This window comes from Callithrix jacchus, chromosome 11 (assembly GCF_049354715.1).
Source record: "Callithrix jacchus isolate 240 chromosome 11, calJac240_pri, whole genome shotgun sequence".
Lineage (NCBI taxonomy): Eukaryota > Metazoa > Chordata > Mammalia > Primates > Cebidae > Callithrix > Callithrix jacchus.
This window is the reverse complement of record NC_133512.1, coordinates 75726386-75746950: the sequence shown is the minus strand read 5'-3', so window position 1 is coordinate 75746950 and position 20565 is coordinate 75726386. Positions and strand designations below refer to the sequence as shown.

Genomic DNA, 20565 nt, shown 5'->3' with positions numbered 1-20565 from the left:
CAGCCTCCTGAGTAGCTGGGATTACAGGCATGCGCCACCATGCCCAGCTAATTTTTTGTATGTTTAGTAGAGACGGGGTTTCACCATTTTGACCAGGATGGTCTCGATCTCTTGACCTCATGATCCACCCAGCTCGACCTCCCAAAGTGCTGGGATTACAGGCTTGAGCTGCCGCGCCTGGCCCAGAAATTTTACTTTTTAGTAAACCCTTGATTTTCAGGGACCCAGAAAACTGATAACCAACAGATGTTAGGTGCCACTTAAATCATGCAGTTAATAAAGGTTTTTTTTTTTTTTTTTTAACAAATAAGCCGAAAAGACTTGAAGCTCCATTAATAATTAGAGTTGTGGAGTGTGGCTTTTGTGTTGTATTTGATAGTGCTGGATACGTAACAGTTTATTGACCTTCATTTAACAGTTGTGTGAGTTACCTTCTGTGTGTCAGTCGCTGTGCAGAGGTGACAAGCAGGAGTTGTTTTCTACATCATGGAGAGTTGTGTGAAAATCATCGAAGTACAGAATCCTTCACTTTATAGGAAAGGAAATAATTGTGGTTGTGAATGCAGTTGAGAATGGTTTGAAGCTAATTAGTAAATTGGAATAGTTACTGATGATGATGAAATATGTACCTCCATGAATTTTTAAAAAAAACTTTAAAACCTTGATAATAGCATTTGGTGATTATTTTGCTGGATTAGAAAACCTTGGAAGAAGTTTTTTTCAGCTTGGATATAAAGTACATCTTTAGAAAGATTGTCACCTCGTACTGCCTTAAAAGACAGCAGTAAAATTTTGTACTCTTTTTTTTTTTTTTTAAAGAAGTTAAATTTCATCTTAATGTCTAATCAGCAGAGGGAGGGAAGTACATAACGTTTTAAACCATTGCCACTGAAGAGAACTTTCTGTGATTATGGAAACATTCTGCATATGTGCTGTCCAGTATCATAGCTGATACTCTATGTTGGTTAGGCTGGTCTCAGCCTCCTGACCTCAGGTGATCTGTCTCACTGCAACTTCTGCCTCCCCGGTTAAAGCAATTTTCCTGCCTCAGCCTCCTGAGTAGCTGGGATTACAAGTGCCTGCCACCCCATCTGGCTAATTTTTATATTTTTAGCAGAGATAGGGTTTCACCATCTTGGCCAGGCTTGTCTGAAACTCCCACCTCAGGTGATGCATCTGCCTCTCAGCCTCCCAAAGTGCTGGGATTACAGGCATGAGCCACTGTTCCTCATTTTTTTTTTTTGTTTTTTGAGATGGAGTTTTGCTCTTGTGTCCCAGGCTGGAGTGGAATGGCATGATCTCGGCTCACTGCAACCTTCACCTCCTGGGTTCAAGCGAGTCTTCTGCCTCAGCCTCCTGAGTAGCTGGGATTACAGGCGCCCACCACCACACAGCTAATTTTTGTATTTTTAGTAGAGACGGGTTTCACTATATTGGTCAGTCTGATCTTGAACTCCTGACCTTGTGGTTCACCTACCTCGCCTTTTTTTTTTTTGAGATGGAGTCTTGCTCTGTCGCCCAGACTGGCATGCAGTGATGTGATCTTGGCTTACTGAAACCTCCACTTTTCAGTTTAAAGCAGTTCCCTGCCTCAGCTTCCCGAGTAGCTGGGATTACAGGTGCCCGTCCTTATGCTCAGCTAATTTTGTGTTTTTAGTAGAGACGGGGGTTTCACCATCTTGGCCAGGCTAGTCTTGAACTCCTGACCTAGTAATCCACCCTCCCTGGCCTCCCAAAGTGTTGGCGTCAGTAACCATGCCTGGCCCTTCTTGTTTAAAGTGTGAGTGTGAACCTGAATGAGGTTTCAATCAGAGGAATGCTTAATTGTTTATTTCCCAGAGGCCATCACACAAGGCTGAGCAGAAAGACTCCCAGATAAAGTTAATTGTGGTACTTTGGAAATAAGGAATAGTGGAAGGGTTGTATAGTCAAATTTTCAAGTTAGAGTGTAGAGCAGCGGTCGACATACTGTGGATTGCTGGCCAGATATAGCCTGTCATGTGTGTTTGTATGGCTTGTAAGAGCTTTTACATTTTTTTTTTTTTTTTTTTTTGAGACGAAGTTTCGCTCTTGTTACCCAGGCTGGAGTGCAATGGCGCGATCTCGGCTCACCACAACCTCCGCCTCCTGGGTTCAGGCAGTTCTCCTGCCTCAGCCTCCTGAGTAGCTGGGATTACAGGCACGTGCCACCATGCCCGGCTAATTTTTTGTATGTTTAGTAGAGACGGGGTTTCACCATGTTGACCAGGATGTTTTCGATCTCTTGACCTCGTGATCCACCCGCCTCGGCCTCCCAAAGTGCTGGGATTACAGGCTTGAGCCACCTCGCCCAGCCTAGCTTTTACATTTTTAAATGACTGAAAAAAAATTCAGAAGACTTTGTGACATTACAGGAATTTAGATTTCAGTGTATAGCCCAGGTCTACTTTGTAAGGCAGGAGGATCTTTTTTGACACTAGGAGTTTGAGATGAGCTTGATCAATATAGTGATAATTCATTTCTACCAAAATAAATAAATAAATAAATAAATAAATAAATAAATAAAAAGATACCTGGGGTCCCAGCTACGTGGGATGCTGAGGTGGGAGGATCACTTGAGCCCCCCAGGAGTTCAAAGCTGCACCGAACTATAGTCTTAAAAAAAAAAATTCTGTGTTCATAAATAAAGTTTTTTTGAAACACAATTGTATTCATTTTTTTTACATATTGTCTGTGCTTTTGTGCTGTAGTGGCAGAGTTGGAGTGTTGTGAGAAAGACCATGTTGCTTACAAAGCCTTGTGGTTTTGTAAGGTTGACTGTTTTGCTTTTTATGGGAAGCATTTGCTAACTTCTGGTGAGAATACTTTTGAAAAATAGAATGATATGACAATGTAGGCTGGGCAAAGTGGCTCATACCTATAATTCCAGCACTTTGGGAGCCCAAGATGGGTGGATCACCTGAGGTGAGGAGTTTGAGACCAGCCTGGCCAACATGGTGAAACCTGTCTCTACCAATAATATAAACACTAGCTGGGCATGGTAGTGCACATTTGTAATCCCAGCTACTTGGGAGGCAGAGGTTGCAGTGATCCCAGATTGTGGCATTGCACTCCAACCTGGGCAACAAGAAGGAAACTTCATCTCCAAAAAAATAGAAAAAGATATGACTTTGTAAACTAAGAGATAAAGATTTATGAAAAATGGGGACTTAAAATTCATTTGCTAATCATACTTAAGTGAGCAGAATATTGAAACACAAAGTGCTAAAATGGAAATGCATTCTGAGTCAGAAAACGTGTGTAGGAAATTAAAGGTTGTATGAACAAGGGTTCTTTGCTCAAGGAGTCTATGTTCTGGTGGAGGATTGGACGACTAACCACACAGATGTCTACAGATTTTCTGGCCTTCACCCTGTCCCATTTCAAAGACTCCATTACTGCGAAAATACTGTTTTTCTTAATAATGATTTTTTTTTTTGAGTCAGGGTCTCGCTCTGTCGCCTAGGCTGGAGTATATTGGTGTGATCTTGGCTTACTGTAGCCTCAACCTCCTGGGCTCAAGTGATCTTCCCACCTCAGCTTCCTGTATAGCTGAGACTACAGGCACATGCCACCATGCCTAGCTAATTTTTGTATTTTTTGTAAAGATGGGGTTTCACTGTGTTGCCAAGGCAGCTCTTAAGTTCTTAGGCTTGAGAATCATCCCTCCTTTGCCTCCCTAAGTGTTGGGTTTACAGGTGCGAACCACTGCTCCTGCCAATAGTGACAGATTTACAAATGTTTGCCATTCAAACATTGATGACATTCAAGTCCTCCTCGAAGGCTTCTACCTACTTTCTTTACTATCTCTTTTACCACTTCCCTGCAAACTTTTAACTTGTGAACACATCCTACTTGCAGGGCCTCTTGGGAGCAGGTTTGGGTTTGGAGACAATTTTTTCAGGCCCTTAGAAGATTTTTTATGTCATTTGTATTTGACTCCTAGCTCAGCAGTTTATTCCTTTGCCTCTTTGTGACTCTGCTTCCTCCTTTCCCATTCTGTGCCTTTATATATTCCATTTTATAGTCCCTCCTTCCCTCTTCCTGTTTATTTGAATATCATCTGCTTTTCCCTATTCAGGTCAAATCTGTAGGTTGGGTATGTGGGGCTGTGTGGGAGGAGAATGACAAAGTTAGGGAGAGCATGTACCTTTTTCAGTGAGACAAGAGGATAGTATGTAACGAGGCCTAGAGGAGAGCGAGAACAAGGTGGATAATGGAAGTAATTTGGTATGTGTTGAGTTTAATGTCTTTGTGGAGAGTGTTGGGAGACCAGGGAGCTAGGCAAACAGAATGTTATGAAAGACTCTTTCTTGTATCAGTAGGTTTTCAAATTTTATTGTATGTAAGATTCATCTGGGCTAAAAATTCCTAGGCTCCACTCCCAGAGATTGAGAGCCCAGATTGCAAGGCATCCAGTTATTCATTTCTATTAAAAAAAAAAAATTGCTTGGATTTTGGTGGGATTACATTGAGTATATGGATCAATTTGGGGAGAATCGACTTTTTTTTGATACAGGGTCTCAGTGTAACAAAGACTGGAGTGTAGTGACATGATCTTGGTTCACTACAATGTCCACAACCTGAGCTCAAGTGATCATCCTTGCTTCAGCCCCTAGGTAGCTGGGATTATAGGCATGAGGCTATATTATAGGCACACTTGGCTAATTTTTGTAATTTTGGCAGAGACAGGGTTTCACCATGTTTTTCAGGCTAGCCTCAAGATCCTCCTGAGCTCTAGTGATCCATCCACCTCAGCCTCCCAAAGTGCTAGGATTATAGATGTGAGCCAGCGCTCCTGGCTGAGAATTGATGTCTTAACAATATTATACTTTTGCCCCATGAGCATGATATTTCTTTCTCTCTCTCTTTTTTTTTTAAGACTGGTTTTCTCTTTGTTGTCCAAGCTGGAGTGCAGTGGTGCTGTCCTAGCTCACTGCAACCTCCGCCTCAGGTGATTCTCATGCTTCAGCCACCCCACGTAGCTGGGATTACAGATGTATGTCACCATGCTCCCCTAATTTTTTTATTTTTAGTAGAGATGGGGTTTCGCTATGTTGGCCAGGCTTGTTTGGAACTCTGGGGCTCAAGCAGTCCTCCCTCTTTGGCCTCCCAAAGTGTTGGGATTACAGGAATGAGCCACTGGCTCTGGCCTCAACGATATGTGCTTACATTTATTTAGGTCATGGTCATATTTAAAATTTTGAGTAATATTTTATAGTTTTTAATGTACAGGTTTTCCTTGACTTATCTCTAGTATTTTATAGTTTTTGATGCGGTTATTAATGGTATATATTTTTAGGTTCAAGTTTTGTTTTGTTTTGTTTTTGAGACAGTGTCTCGCTCTGTCGCCCAGGCTGGAATACAATGGTGCTCTCTTGGTTCACTGCATCCTTTGCCTCCTGGGTTCAAGCGATTCTCCTGCCTTAGCCTCCCAAGTATCTGGGAATACAGGTGCGTGCCACCACGCCTGGCTAATTTTTCTTTTTGTATTTTTAGTAGAGACAGGGTTTCACCGTGTTAGCCAGGATGGTCTCGATCTCCTGACCTTATGATCCGCCTGTAATCCCAGCACTTTGGGAGGCCAAGGTGGGTGAATCACGAGGTCAGGAGATTGAGACCATCCTGGCCAACATGGTGAAACCCTGCCTCTACTAAAATACAAAAAATTAGCCTGGCGTGGTGGTGCATGCGTGTAGTCCCAGCTACTTAGGAGGCTGAGGCAGGGGATTCGCTTCAACCTAGGAGGCAGAGATTGCAGTGATCCAAGTTCACAACACTACACCCCAGCCTGGTGACAGAGCAAGACTCCATCACCAAAAAAAAAAAAAAAAAAAAAATCTCCAGACATGCCAGATGTCCCTGGGCTGTGTGTGTGTGTGTGTGTGTGTGTGTGTGTGTGATCAAAAGTGCCTGATTCAGAACATTCTTATAGGTCATATTTCATGAGACCACTGTGATGGTTAATTTGATAGTGTACGGAAAAGAGTCATGCAGACAATAATTGAGTGATATTATAAATTCTTCAAGTTGATGTTATGGTACTTTATTTTGTTTTAGCATTATTGTTTTAAGCTCAAAAGGACAGTCTTTGAAAATCGTTAATTATGTCTTAGATTCCAAGGAAACTTTAATAAACAAATAATTAAATGTGGGTGCTTTACATTAATATGAGACGGTATGTCTGATTATACCTCTGTATGGCAATCAGGGAAGAAAAATGAAGAAATGGAAGATTATTAAGAAATTGGACTGCTGTCCACTTGTTCTTGTGTTACATCTTCCTTGTGTAGTTTTATTACTCTATGTCAAAGCTTGTCGTTTTCCAGAATAGCAGTTATAAAAATCAGGTAGTTTTTTTTTTTTTTTTTTCTTTTTATAAGATGGAAGATGGTGTCTCTCTGTTGCCCAGGCTGGAGTGCAATGGTGCCATCTCTGCTCACTGCAACCTCCACCTCCTGGGTTCAAGCAACTCTCCTGCCTCAGCCTCCTGAGTAGCTACGATTACAGGTGCCCACCACCATGCCTGGGTAAATTTTTGTATGTTTTTAGTAGAGACGGGTTTTCGCCATGTTGGCCAGGCTGGTCTCAAACTCCTGACTTCAAGAGATACATGTCCTCCCAAAGTGCTGGGATTACAGGTGTGAGCCACCGTGCCTGGCCAAAAAAATAAACTGTGTTTCAAAAACAAAATAACTACACTTTGGTGGGTACCTATTATTTTTTATATTTTTCTTTTTTTAGGGCAGGGTCTTGCTCTGTTGCCCAGGCTGGAGTGCAGTGTTGCCCTGTGGTTTCTTTATTGTTAATTTCACCATCTTTTGAAAAGAGCACCCTAATTTTATTTTGCAGAATTACTTTTTCTCTGTGGGAGCACAGTATTGTTTGAAAGTGCTATTCAGGGGATTAGGGGGATGGAAAAGTATTTTGTGTCCTGGCTTAGGGAATAGTCAGGTGCATAACTTAATTTAAACCTAGGGTTTCATCCGTGGAATTTGAATGCCAAATTCAGGCATTTGGGACTGTCTGGGCCACCTGTATCTTAACCTTCTTGTCCCTGTCCCTGGGTCGTTATCCTTTCCTTTGACCCTGGAGAGCTCCCCAATTAATTAGCTATTAAAAATTGATGTTTAACCTTTCTCCCAGATAGCTTGGTTAAAATCTATAAAGGGCCCAGAATTATTATGTTTTGAAAACTAAAATGAAGCATATACTTCTCATACATATTATTTTAGCTGGGTGTAACTTTTTTTTTTCTGATTTTTTTTTTTTTTTTTTAATATTCTTTCCAAGGAGGGCTGTTTTGTGAAGATAAATCTGGTCTACAAAAAAATGTCGACCTGGTATGGTGGCTCACACCTGTAATCCAAGCACTTTGGGAGGCCAAGGTGGGCAGATCACCTTGAGGTCAGGAGTTCGAGGTCAGCCTGGCTAACATAGTGAAACCTTGTCTCTACTAAAAATACAAAAAATTTGCCAGGCATGGTGGCAGGCACCTGTCATCTTAGCCACTTGGGAGGCTGAGGCAGGAGAATCGCTTGAACCTGGGAGGCAGAGGTTGTAGCCAGCTGAGATCACACCACTGTACACCAGCCTGGGTGACAATGTGAGACTCCGTCTCAAAAAAAAAAAAAAACAAAAAAACCCACTCACCTGAGAATGGCAACCACTCTATCTTCCCCCCACCCCTGCCACCCATTTTGGAGACTGGATCTCCTCTGTCGACCTAGCTGGATTGCAGTGGCTTGATCACAGCTCACTGCAGTCTTGACCTCCACGGTGTACTTCTGCCTCCCAAGTAGCTGGGACTACAGGTATGCACTACCATGTCCAGCTAATTTATTTTTCGTAGAGATGGAGTCTCACTTTGTTGCTCAGGCTGGTCTTGAACTCCTGGGCTAGAGCAGTAATCTTGCCGCAGCCTCCCAAAGTGTTGGGATTACAGGTGTGAGCCACTGTGGCAGGCCTAGGCAACCCTTTTTGAGGAAATTTTTATATGGCTATATTTGATGCTGTGAGACTCTCTGACACAGCAGTAATTTTAACAGTAATAAGCTGGATAGTAGGCATGTTTCAGAATCTACAAAAATCACATTTCCCATTTATATTTTTATTCATTTATTTTTTGAGACAGAGTCTCGCTCTGTCACCCAGGCTAGAGTGCAGTGGATGATTTTGCGTGATTTCTGCTAACTGTATATTAATGTTTAATATTTTATCTCTTCCTCCAGAAATAACTAAGATCAAGGTGTTTCTGTTTGTTTTATGTTTGGAAATTAGCATTCAGAATATAACCAGATTCTGAAAATACCATTTGTTGTACTTTTTTTTTTTAAGAAAAAGAAGGGATTGTTGTGCTTTGCTTATTTAGTAACCCCAACTAGTTGAAAATCCAAAGATTAACAAATGAAAAGCCTTGTTCAGTAGAAAACCCTTGAGCTGTTAAAATTTTATGATAAAAATGCATATCTTTTATCACAGGAAAGCCACTGGATTCTTAATCAGCACTTTCATGTTTGGGTTGTTTGTTTGCTTTCATAGTTTGTAGTAGATTGGTAGCCATGTATTAGAGTGTGGAAGAATGTTGTACTGTAGGCTGGGATTGCTGGATACACATGCAGCATATACAGTGAAAGACAATAAAACTACTCTATATATGATGTAGCCTGTATTTGAGATGTTCCCCTCCCCTCCCCTCCCCTCCCCTTCTTGCCATACCCTGTGTGAGATAAATCCATTGCCTTTTCCCAGTGCACGATTTTGTGACATCATGCGTTAATTACTTGAAAAATACTGGCTCACTGAGGTATGCAGATCTTTTAAATGTTGACCCATGTCATTATACAATATCTAAAAAATTTATGAACATTTCATTAGAAAAGTCCTTATTGCAGCCTGCTACGCTTCTGGTGGCAGATACAAGTTTTATGAAATTATGATGTTCTCTTGAAAGCTTGAATGTTATAATTGACAGCAGAGACTGCCATATCTTTTCCTTTATTTGACAGTCTGTTTCATTTTTTAAGGAAATGTCTGCAGATGCCTGGTGTAGTGGGTTACACATGTAACCCCAGCACTTTGGGAGGCTAAGGCAGGAGGATCCTTTGAGCCCAGGAGTTTGAGATAAGCATGGAAAACATAGTGAAACCTAGTCTCTACAAAACGACAAAAACAAATCAAAACCCATCCCCAAACCAAAAAACGAAAACCGAAACACTTAACTGGGCGTGGTAGTGTGTGCCAGTGTTCCCACCTGCTTGGGAGCTTGGGTGACTGAGTTGGGAGTATCACTTGAGCCTGGGAGATAGAAGCTGCAGTGAGGTGTGATGACGCCACCACTGCACTCCAGCCTGAGTGACAGAGCAAGATACTGTAACCCTCCCCTGAAAAAAAAAAAAAGAAAAAAAGAAAATATAAAGATGTGTATCCAACTTTGAATAACCGTAATTTATATGTCTTTTGTCCTTTCACGGTGCTCTATGAAAAAATTGATTGCTTTAGCTCACAGCTCAAACTGCCCACTTCCTTTTTCTTGAAATAGCCATTATATTTTGGTGTATGGCATAAGGTTCTTTATGCATACTTCCCATTTTCTCACACAGAATTTTAAAAAGATATATGTTTAAGGGTAGAGATTAATAAAATAATTTTTTACTTCTTTGTTATGAACATTTAAAAAATGATGACAAAGAATGCAGTGACTCCTAGTACAGTTAAGGATCCTGGCCTTCTTTTGTGTGTGACAGGATTTCACTCTCTCCCAGGCTGGGGTGCAGTGGCATGATCTTGGCTTAACTGCAGTTTCTGCCTCTAGGACTCAAGTGATCTTCCCACCTCAGCCCCCGAGTAGCTGGGACTACAGGTGTGTGCCACTATGCTATGCCAATGTTTGTGTTTTTAATAGAGGTGGGGCTTTACCATGTTGGCCAGGCTGGTCTTAAATTGCTTCCAAGTGGTCCACCCACCTTGGCCTTCCAAAGTGCTAGGATTGATTACAGGCGCAAGCCACTGCGCCTGGCCAGGATCCTGTCCTTGATTCATGCCATGGCACTAGTATTAGCCTTGATCAAGGCACTAGAAATACTAGTGCCTTAGTGTGAATCAGGGCCAGGATCCTGGCCAGGCACGTATCTTTGCTATTGAACTGTCAATGAAAAAGGCAAACAGTATTTTAGTATTATTCTCAAGGATCACAGGAGTTTATGGCCCATTCGTGGAGGGGTGCTGTTGACCACTGTCACTCAGTGTTGAGGACTACTCTTCTTTCCTCCGAATTCTTTTGCATATCTTAGGTTGATGTTTCTTCCTTCATTATTTTGTTAACAGTATTTAACACAATTGGGTGAGCTCCTTGAAGATGAGAAATTGTCTCTTAATTACTATAATATTCTTCTATGCTTAGTTCATAGTACTTGGATCACAGGTAATTAGTAAGTGCTTATGGAATGAATGAGGTGATTGAAATAAAAACTCCAAAACTAGTCTGGAAACTTTAACTAGAGGAGGAATGGCTTTTTGTACCTCTGTTCAAAATTCCTGAGGGCATGTGTTTTGGGTATAGAACTTTGAATAGTTTACAATGATGTTTCAGAATTATGCATAAAATGTGAATTTATTCATCTTTGCTTTAGAACAGATTTTTGTGACTTAATAAATGCAAGAATGGATCAAATGGCCATGCTTGAATATCTGTCCTTTGAAAAATCTGTCTACAAATAGACAATTTCTCAAAATTATTGAAAAGTATTAGTTTTAATAATGTCATAACGATTCCTTTTAAAATCAGGGACAGTACTGAGTTGACTGCTGTCCCTTTTGTTGTGTGGTATCATGGTATTAAGCAATGTTAGTGCAGTCAGACAAAACACCCCAGATTAGAAAGAAACAAAGCTTACAATTATCTTTTTGAAAAATCTAAGATTCTAATTTGAAAACTATTATAACCAAAAAGAGTCAAACTAAATGGTTCCAAACTATAGGAAAAAATAATTTCAACAATTTATTATATATAATGAAAATCCTATTTGCAACAGGATTCAAAAATTATTTCTCTTTCATAATTAAGAAAATTTAACCCCAGATAAGTGATTTAAACAGGGCACTTAATTATAACAGAGTACTAGCCTTTAAGGTCAGTGCTTTTAGCTTGAGACCCTTAGGTTGGACTTTTATATTGTCTTAAAAATCTGCCTGCCACAGTGGCTCATGCCTATAATCTGGCACTTTAGGAGGCCGAGGTGAGTGGATCACCTGAGGTCAGGAGTTCCAAATTAGCCTGGCCAACATGATGAAACCCTGACTGTACTAAAAATACAAAAAAATAAGTCAGGTTTGGTGGCACTGGTGGCATGCATCTGTAATCTCAGCTACTAGGAAGGTTGAGGCAGGAGAATTGCTCGAGCTGGGGAGGCGGAGGATGCAGTGAGCTGAGATTGCAGCTCTAGCATGGGAGGGAACACCTCAAAAAAAAACAACAAAATAACAAAACAAAATCTTGTAACAATTTTTATTAAATTTATTTAAAAATGATAAAGTTTCTATGCAGTTTTTATTTTTACCTTGTGATAATTTCAAATTAGTACTTTATCTTAAAGCTTTTTATTTTCAGGGTTTTGGTTAGAGGAGTTACATTGAAAAAGTATTTTTTTATATTATTTCTTTGTTAAAGTTTTTTTAATTATGAGAAACTTCAGACTTAGAAACTGAGCTGATAGCATATTAAACACCTAAGTCCCTGGCACCTAAATTGAACAATAAGATTTTGTTCCATTTTTTTCTTTTTTGCAACTGTACCGTATCTCTGGCATATTATTTCTTCCTTACATATTTCCATATACATTACTGTCCTAGTTGTCTCAGGCTGCCATAACAAAAATACCATAGACGGGGTGGCTTGAAACAACAGACATTATTTCTCACAGTGCTGGAGGCTGGAAGTCTGAGATCAGGCTGCCAGCACGGTCAGGTTCCAGGAGGGACCTCTCCTTGGTTTGCATATGGCTGCTGTCTCACTGTGCCATCGCGCTCAGGAGCGTTAGTAATTCTAGCACTTTGAGAGGCCAAGGTGGGTGGATTACCTGATGTCAGGAGTGAGACCAGCCTGACCAACATGGTGAAACCCTGTCACTACTAAAAATACAAAAATTATCTGGGTGTGGTAGTGGATGTCTTTAATACCAGCTACTGAGGAGGCTGAGGCAGGAGAACTGCTTGAACCTGGGAGGTGGAGGTTGCAATGAGTTGAGATCATGCCACTTCACTCTAGCCTGGACGAAAGAGTGAAACTTTTCTGCAAAAAAAAAAAAAAAATCCCATCATGAGCCCAACCATCATTGATGCCTTCCTCTAACCCTAATTACCTGCCAGAGGCCCTACCTCCAAATATTATCACATTGGAGGTCAGGGCTTCAACATATGAATTTTGGGGGACACAATTTAGCCGATAGCAGTCATGCATTTATCACATAATCATAATGCATTATCACACCCAACAAAATTAACATAGTTTTTCTGGTGTCATATAAAACTCATTCCAGTCCAGGCATGGTGGCTCATGTCTGTAATCCTAGCACTTTGGGAGGCTGAGGTGGGTCAGGAGTTTGAGACCAGCATGGCCAACATGGAGAAACTCCACCTCTACTAAAAATACAAATATTAGCTGGGCATGGTGGTCGGTGCCGGTAATCCTAGCTATTTGGGAGGCTAAGGCAGGAGAATTGATTGAACCCAGGAGGTAGAGGTTGCAGTGAGCCGAGATGGCACTACTGCATTTCCACCTGGGTGACAGAGCGAGACTCTGAAAAAAACAAAATACAAAAACAAAATCCATATTCACATTTCCACAATCACTTTAGGGAAGGCCTTTTTACAGTTGATTTATTAGAATTGGGAACTCAGAGTATGTTAAATTTGTTAAGCTTTTTAAATCTAGAAGTGGTTTTAAAAGTAATGTAGTAAGACAACATACTCTGCCCAACCAACGTGTAGTATGAAAAAATAATTTAGAGGAGAGACTGCTGTAGAGTTAAATTTACTTATAACAAACACATGTAATGAGAACTTTTTATTTGGTTTTTAGTCCTAACAAATCAACTGTAAAAAAATGGAAATCTCCTAAGTTCTGTATAACTCCAGTATGCTGGAAAACTGGTACAAATAATGTTTGAGTTGTAAATTAAAAAAATAACATCCTGAAAGTATTTTTAGGGCTGGGCGCAGTGTCTCACGCCTGTAATCCCAGCACTTTGGGAGGCCGAGGCAGGTGGATCACGAGGTCAACTGATCGAGACCATCCTGGTCAACATGGTGAAACCCCGTCTCTACTAAAAATATAAAAAATTAGCTGGGCATGGTGGCAGGTGCCTGTAATCCCACCTACTCAGGAGGCTGAGGCAGGAGAATTGCCTGAACCCAGGAGGCGGAGGTTGTGGTGAGCCGAGATTGCGCCATTACACTCCAGCCTGGGTAACAAGAGTGAAACTCCGTCTCAAAAAAAAAAAAAAAAAAAAAAAAAAAAAAAAAAACCAAAAAATTAGCTGGGCATGGTGGCACGTGCCTGTAATCCCAGCTACTCAGGAGGCTGAGGTAGGAGAATTGCCTGAACCCAGGAGGCAGAGGTTGCGGTGAGCCGAGATCGCGCCATTGCACTCCAGCCTGGGTAATAAGAGTGAAACTCCATCTCAAAAAAAAAAAAAAAGAAAGTATTTTCATTAAAGGTTTTATATTTCTAACAAATTATAGTGGTATTTTAAAGTAGTCCCAACAAACTGTAGAAAAGTTTGAGTAAAGATACTGTTAAAAGTCAAGTCACCATTTTGTGATGTAGCTTTGCAAACTTTGCCAAAGCAGAATTTGTCATAATAATTTAGTAAAACGTTGTAAAGAAAACGTCACTAAGGTAGTTTTTGTCTCTGTGTTTTCTATTAACTATAGTGAATATTTGATGTGAAATGCCATTCAGATATGAATTTAACCAGTAGGTGGCAACAAATCAATATCAGAATTTATTTTTAAGAAAAGTTCAAGAAAAGTATTATAAATCATAAATAAGATAATATTTGACTTTTTTCCACAAATAAACATTTTTTGCTTTTGGCCTTAGTGAATATTTTTAATTTGAAAATTTGGTATATATTTTATTTTTATATGATACATGAAGTTCTTTTTTTTTTAAAGACAGTCTTGCTCTGTCACCTGGGCTGGAGTGCAGTGGTGCCATCTCACTGCAACTTTCGCCTCCTGGGCTCAATCAAGCCTCCCACCTCAGCCTTTCCAGTGGCTGGGACTAGAGGCACGCACCATCATGACCCATTTTCAGTCCCCCGCCTCCCCCCCAGAAATGAAGTCTCACTATATTGCCCAGGATGGTCTGGAACTCCTGGGCTCAAGCAGTTCTCCTGCCTCTGACTCCCAAAATGTTGGGATTACAGGTATTAGCTACCACATCCGGCCCAAGGTTCATTTTAAAGCTATGAGTTGATTTTTGATAATTGAATTATTTGCTCATAGTTCTTTTAAAAATTGAGTGATACATTGTTTGCTTTATTATTTGTGACTATAAATAATCAGACATGGATTTGGGAATTTTTTGTCTTCCTTTATTCAATTTGATAAGAGCCAGGTGAGGTGGCTCATGCCCATAATCCCAGCACTTTGGGAGGCTGAGGTGGGCGAATTATGAGGTCAGGATATTGAGACCATCCTGGCCAAGATGGTGAAACCCTGTCTCTACGAAAATGTAAATATTATCCTGGCATGGTGTCGTGTGCCTGTAGTCCCAGCTACTGGGGAGGCTGAGGTAGGGGAATCGCTTGAGCCTGGGAGGCGGAGGTTGAAGCAAGCTGAGATTGCACACTGCACTCCAGCCTGGTGACAGAATGAGATTCCATCTAAAAAAAAAAAATTAATAATTATTTGATAATAAGTAGTCTTAGTTTTGTTTTTGAGATGTGGTCTCGCTCTTGTTGCCAAGGCTGGAATGCAGTGGTGGGATCTTAGTTCACTGCAGCCTTCACCTCCCAGGTCCAAGCGATTCTCCTGCCCCACCTGAGTAGCTGGGCTTACAGGCGCCTGTCACCAAGCCTGGCTAATTTTTTTATTTTTGGTAGAGAGGGGGTTTTACCATGTTGGCCAGGCTGGTCTTGAACTCATGACTTCAAGTGATCCACCTGCCTCGGCCTCCCAAGGTGGGATTACAGGCATGAGCCACCACACCCGGCCAATAAATAGTGTTATTTAAGGTAATAATTTATTTTTTGGAGACCGAGCCTCACTGTGCCTCCCAAGTTCAAGCGATTCTCCTGTCTCAGCCTCCCAAGTAGTTGGGATTACAGGCGTATACCACCATACCTGGCTATTTTTTTTTTTTTTTTTGGTTGCATTTTTAGTAGAGACTGGGTTTTGCCATGTTTGCTAGTGATTCACCCACCTCAGCCTCCCAAAGTGCTGGGATTACAGATGTGAGCCACTGTGCCTGGCCAAACATTATATGTATTTTAAAACCAGAAACATCATAGATAGCACTGTCTGATATAAAAGATTGAAAGAAATCAGTGTATATTTACGTGTTATAATGGTATAAATACAGTAGATTAGTTAGTATTTATATCAGTTATATAGCTTTAGGCTAGAATCTTTGGTAAATGGTACATAAAGCATGAGATACTGTTTGTAAACATTTTTAAACAGCTCATTACCAAAAATTATTAATAAATGTATATGTGTATTCTCTTCTCTCTCTGTCTTCCTCCCTCATAAAACTATACAAAATGGACTAGCAGGGAGCAGAAAGTAACTACTGCTAGAAAGTAGGAGAGAGATTGGTTCTCAGGATGTATTTTTCAGGAAAGAATGAAGCTATTTTTTGTAATAGCAGTTTTCATTTCTGAGGGACGGTAATATTAAAATACTCTTTATTCTCTAATGTATTGTTTGAATTAAAAATACTGTATGCTGTTGAACATAATCCTGAGCAGAGCAGCTGGTGATTACTAAACATTATTTGTCAATTCAGATTTTAGATTTTGAAGGTTTTTGTTTTATATATTATCTGTATACACAAACTGCTTAATGTTATTACTTAATATTTGTTATACTAAACATTTCTGGGTATTTTCCAATCTATATTCTTACAATTTCGGATGAAAATTTAGTACAATTTAGATAGTTTCATAGTTTTAGGCTTTTTGGTTGTGTGTGTGTGTGTGTGTGTGTGTGTGTGTATGTGTGTGTATTACTCCAAGACTTCATGAATTTGTCAGTCATCCTTGGACTGGAGCCATGCTAATCTTTTCTATATCGTTCCAATTTTAGTAAATGTGCTGCCGAAGAAAGCACTTGTTTTTTTGTTTTTTCATTTTTGAGATGGAGTCTTACTCTGTTGCCCAATCTGGAGTGTGTTGGCACGATCTCTGCTCACTGCAGCCTCTGACTCCCACATTCAAGCGATTCTCCTGCCTCAGCCTCTCTAGTAGCTGGGATTACAGGTGCCTGCCTCCACGCCCGGCTATTTTTAGTAGAGATGAAGTTTCACCGTGTTGGCCAGTCTGGTCTTGAATTCCTGACCTCAGGTCATCTACCCACCTTGGCCTCCCATAGTGCTGGGATTATAGGCATGAGACTCTGTGCCTGGCCTATGAAGTGAGCACTTAGTTTTTTAAATGCCACTCTGTGGATATCTTTTCTCCCCTCTATAGATATCTTTTGTGCAGTTAGTTTTAAGGTTATTAGGAAGAGTAAATTATGAGCAATGCTAGTTTCTATCATTATTTTCAGATTGTCTTTTAAAAAGAGCAACCAAGTTTATAGTTCTGTTGATTTTATATAGGTACTTGTTTTGCTTCATTCTTGTTAACTTTTGGCTTCACATTTTGTTTAGTCTTTTTGGGTGGACATATGCAGGTGGCGGTGAGGAACATACATTTCCCTTTGTTGTTGATATGTTATATGGGAAGCTGTGTTTTTCTTGGTGTTTTAGAGTGTCACCTTTTATCAGTTGCTCTTATTTTGTTGGAGTCACTAAGGTTGGTCCTCTTTTGCCTGCCTTGGGCCTTTGTGTTGCTGGCTTTCCCTACACTTCATCTGGTTGGCATGTGTTCTTCCTTTTTTTTCTTTTTCTTTTCTATTTTCTTTTAGAGATGGGGCTTCACCCTGTTGGCCAGGCTGGTCTCAAACTTCTGGCCTCATTGATTGACCTGCCTTGGCCTCCCAAAGTGCTGGGATTACAGGTGTGAGCCGCCCGGCCAAGGTACGTGTTCTTCCTTTGGTCATCAGCTTTAATGTCATGCTTTGGAGACTTTCATGGCCATTCCAGCTGCGGTTTCTCCTAAGTTCGTGTTCCCTTGGAGATATCTGTCTTTTCCTTTAGCACTTAATTTACTGCAACTTTCCATATGCTTTTTGTGCTATTTACTAGGTTTTCTGCTAGACTTCAGTTCTAGCAGATGAGGGTTCGTGTGCTTTACTCAAACTGAAAAATCAGGGCCTAGCACAGTGTGTGAAATGTTGTGTATGCATTTAAAAAGTAGTTACTGAAGGAGTGAAGTTTGCAAAGGTTTAAGTTTTTGTATGTCAGAACTCATTTAACTTTATTATTCATCTCTTGTCTCTTTACTCAGAAATGATTTTTTCTCCTTTTTTCTCCTTCTCTCCCCCAAAGCCAGTTTATACATTTAGGATCAATAGTTTCTATTATGGGTTATTTTTTATTTTTAACTCTTTGATGCATCTGAACTTTTTGTTGAATATAGTATGAAATATGTAAATCAATTGTCTAGTAGCTGTTTATTTATTACATATTATTTTGTCGTCATTATTTGTGGTTATTAGGATCTAACATTTAAATCTAGAAATACTGTTTTAGTCTATGAATGTCTTTTTTTATTTTTTTGAGTTGAAGTCTCACTCTGTCGCTCAGGCTGGTGTGCAGTGGTGCGATCTTGGCTCACTACAACCTCTGCCTCCCAGGTTCAAGCAATTCTCTGCCTCAGCCTCCCCAGTAGGTGGGACTACAGGCACACACTACCAGACACAGCTAATTTTTTTTATATTTATTTTTAGTAGAGAGAGGGTTTCACCATGTTGGCCAGGCTGGTCTCAAAATCCTGACCTCAGGTGATCTGCCTGCCTCAGCCTCCCAAAGTGCTGGGATTACAGGCGTGAGCCACCACACTTGTCCATTAATGTCTTTTTTTAAACTGGAAAATTTAGTTTTAAACTATACTGTATTTTAAAAATGTAGTAGGATGAATATTCAGTAATTACTGTTTAATTTTTTTAGTATTTTTTTCAAACGCATGTGAATTTTAGTATCATAAGGCCAAGTTTTAGAAAATATTTTATGTGATTACTACATGGTATTTCCTTTAATCTCTATAGGATTGTCATTTTTACATTTTGCTACATTCCGTATTTTAGAGTTAATAGTACTCAGTTGGTATTTTGTTTTGCCATCACCTTTTTTTTTTTTGAGATGGAGTCTTGCTCTGTTGCCCAGGCTGGAGTGCAGTGGCTCACTGCAATCTCTTCCTCCTGGGTTTAAGTGTTTCTCCTGCCTCAGCCCCCCGAGTAGCTGGGATTACAGGCTTTACCACCACAACCAGCTAATTTTTAAAAAAAATATTTTTGGTAGAGATGGGGTTTCACCATGTTGGCCAGGCTGATGTTGAACTCCTGACTTGTAGTGAACCACCCACCTCGGCCTCCCAAAGTGCTGGGATTACAGTTGTGAGCCACTGCATCTGTCCTTATTTTTTCTTTTAACTAAGAGACAGGGTCTTGCTTTGTCACTTGGGTTGGAGTGCGGTGGCACAATCACAGCTCACGTAGTTTCAAACTGCTGGATTCAAGGGACTCTCCTTTCTCAGCCTCCTAAGTAGCTGGGACTATAGGCATGCACAACAATGCTGGCTAATCTTATACTTTAAAACCAGTAACTCCATTTCCAGAGGCACATTAGCTAGCCATGCTGGCAAATTTTTAATTTTTTTTTGTAGAGACAGGGGTCTCACTATGTTGCCTAGGCTGGTCTCAAACTTCTGGCCTCAAGCAGTCCTCCTGACTTGGCCTCGGAAAGTACCTAGATTACAGGCAAGAGCCACTATGCGTGGCCTTTCTGCCACCACTTTTTTTGTTTGTTTGTTTTTGAGATGCAGTCTTACTCTGTCGCCCAGGCTGGAGTGTAATGGCACCAGCTTGGCTCACCTCATCCTCCACCTCCCGGGTTCAAGGGATTCTCCTACCTCAGCCTCTGGAATAGCTGGCATTACAGGCGCGTGCCACCATGCTCACCTAATTTTTTTTTATTTTTAGTAGAGGGGTTTTACCACATTGGTCAGGCTAGTCTTGAACTCCTGACCTTGTGATTCACGCACCTCAACCTCCCAAAGTACTGGTGTTACAGGCATGAGCCACCATGCCTGGCTGCCACCACTTTTAATCTTAGTGTTGCTGGCATGGATGCAGTTTTAGAATCCTTCTTACTGTAAAGGATGAATGCCCTTTTAATCTAAAATATGATTGAATTCATTAATTCTAGTAGTTTCAAATCAATTTCTTTGGGTTTTTTAGGAAGAGCCATATCAGTATTAAGGTGAATGTTTTATTTCCCCTATTGTTAATGTTTGCTACTCCTGCTCTCCTTTTATCCCTACCCTTATCAAGATTTCTAGCTGTGGAATGAATAGAAATGGAGACAGGAGTCAATTCTCATTTTGGTACTGATTTTATTTTTAGTTTTAAATTTCATTTATTTATTTATTTAGAGATGGAGTCTTTCCCTGTCACCCAGGATAGAGTGCAATGGCGCCATCTCCACTCTCTGCACCCTGTGCCTTCTGGGTTCAAGTGATTCTCCTGCCTCAGCCTCCTGAGTAGCTGGGATTACAGGCGCTCGCCACCGCATCCAGCTAAATTTTATATTTTTAGTAGAGACGGTGTTTCACTGTGTTGGCCAGGCTGGTCTTGAACTCCTGACCTCGTGATCCACCTGCCTCGTCCTCCCAAAGTGCTGAGATTAAAGGTGTGAGCCACTGCACCTGGCCTTTATTTTTATTTTCATTTCTGGCCTGTGCCTCTGGAAATGAAGTTACTGGTTTTATTTATTTATTTTATTTTTTTTTTGAGACGGAGTTTCGCTGTTGTTACCCAGGCTGGAGTGCAATGGCGCAATCTCGGCTCACCGCAACCTCCGCCTCCTGGGTTCAGGCAATTCTCCTGCCTCAGTCTCCTGAGTAACTGGGATTACAGGCACGTGCCACCATGCCCAGCTAATTTTTTTTGTATTTTTGGTAGAGACGGGGTTTCACCATGTTGACCGGGATGGTCTCGATCTCTTGACCTCATGATCTACCCGCCTCGGTCTCCCAAAGTGCTGGGATTACAGGTGTGAGCCACCGCGCCTGGCCCAACTGGTTTTAAAGTATAAGATTTCCAAGCCTCTTGATAAAATGCCAGAGTTTGATTACAGTGGTATTTGAATCATGAATGGAACATTTTTCTTACCTTAAGTGTACTCCTTGAACGTTACTTTGTTCACACAAGCCTTTAAAC

General features: G+C 40.7%; 1 protein-coding gene and 1 non-coding gene across 36 annotated transcripts in view; one reads left to right on the top strand and one right to left on the bottom strand.

Annotated features, from left to right (window-relative positions):
- The window catches only part of SRPK2 (SRSF protein kinase 2), a 287533-nt gene that overhangs the window by 36698 nt on the left and 230270 nt on the right, over positions 1 to 20565 (top strand). The window lies entirely within an intron of this gene.
- LOC118143938 (U6 spliceosomal RNA) lies at positions 16247 to 16353 on the bottom strand. Its single transcript, XR_004728422.1, has one exon. It is a non-coding gene; the product is annotated as a U6 spliceosomal RNA (small nuclear RNA).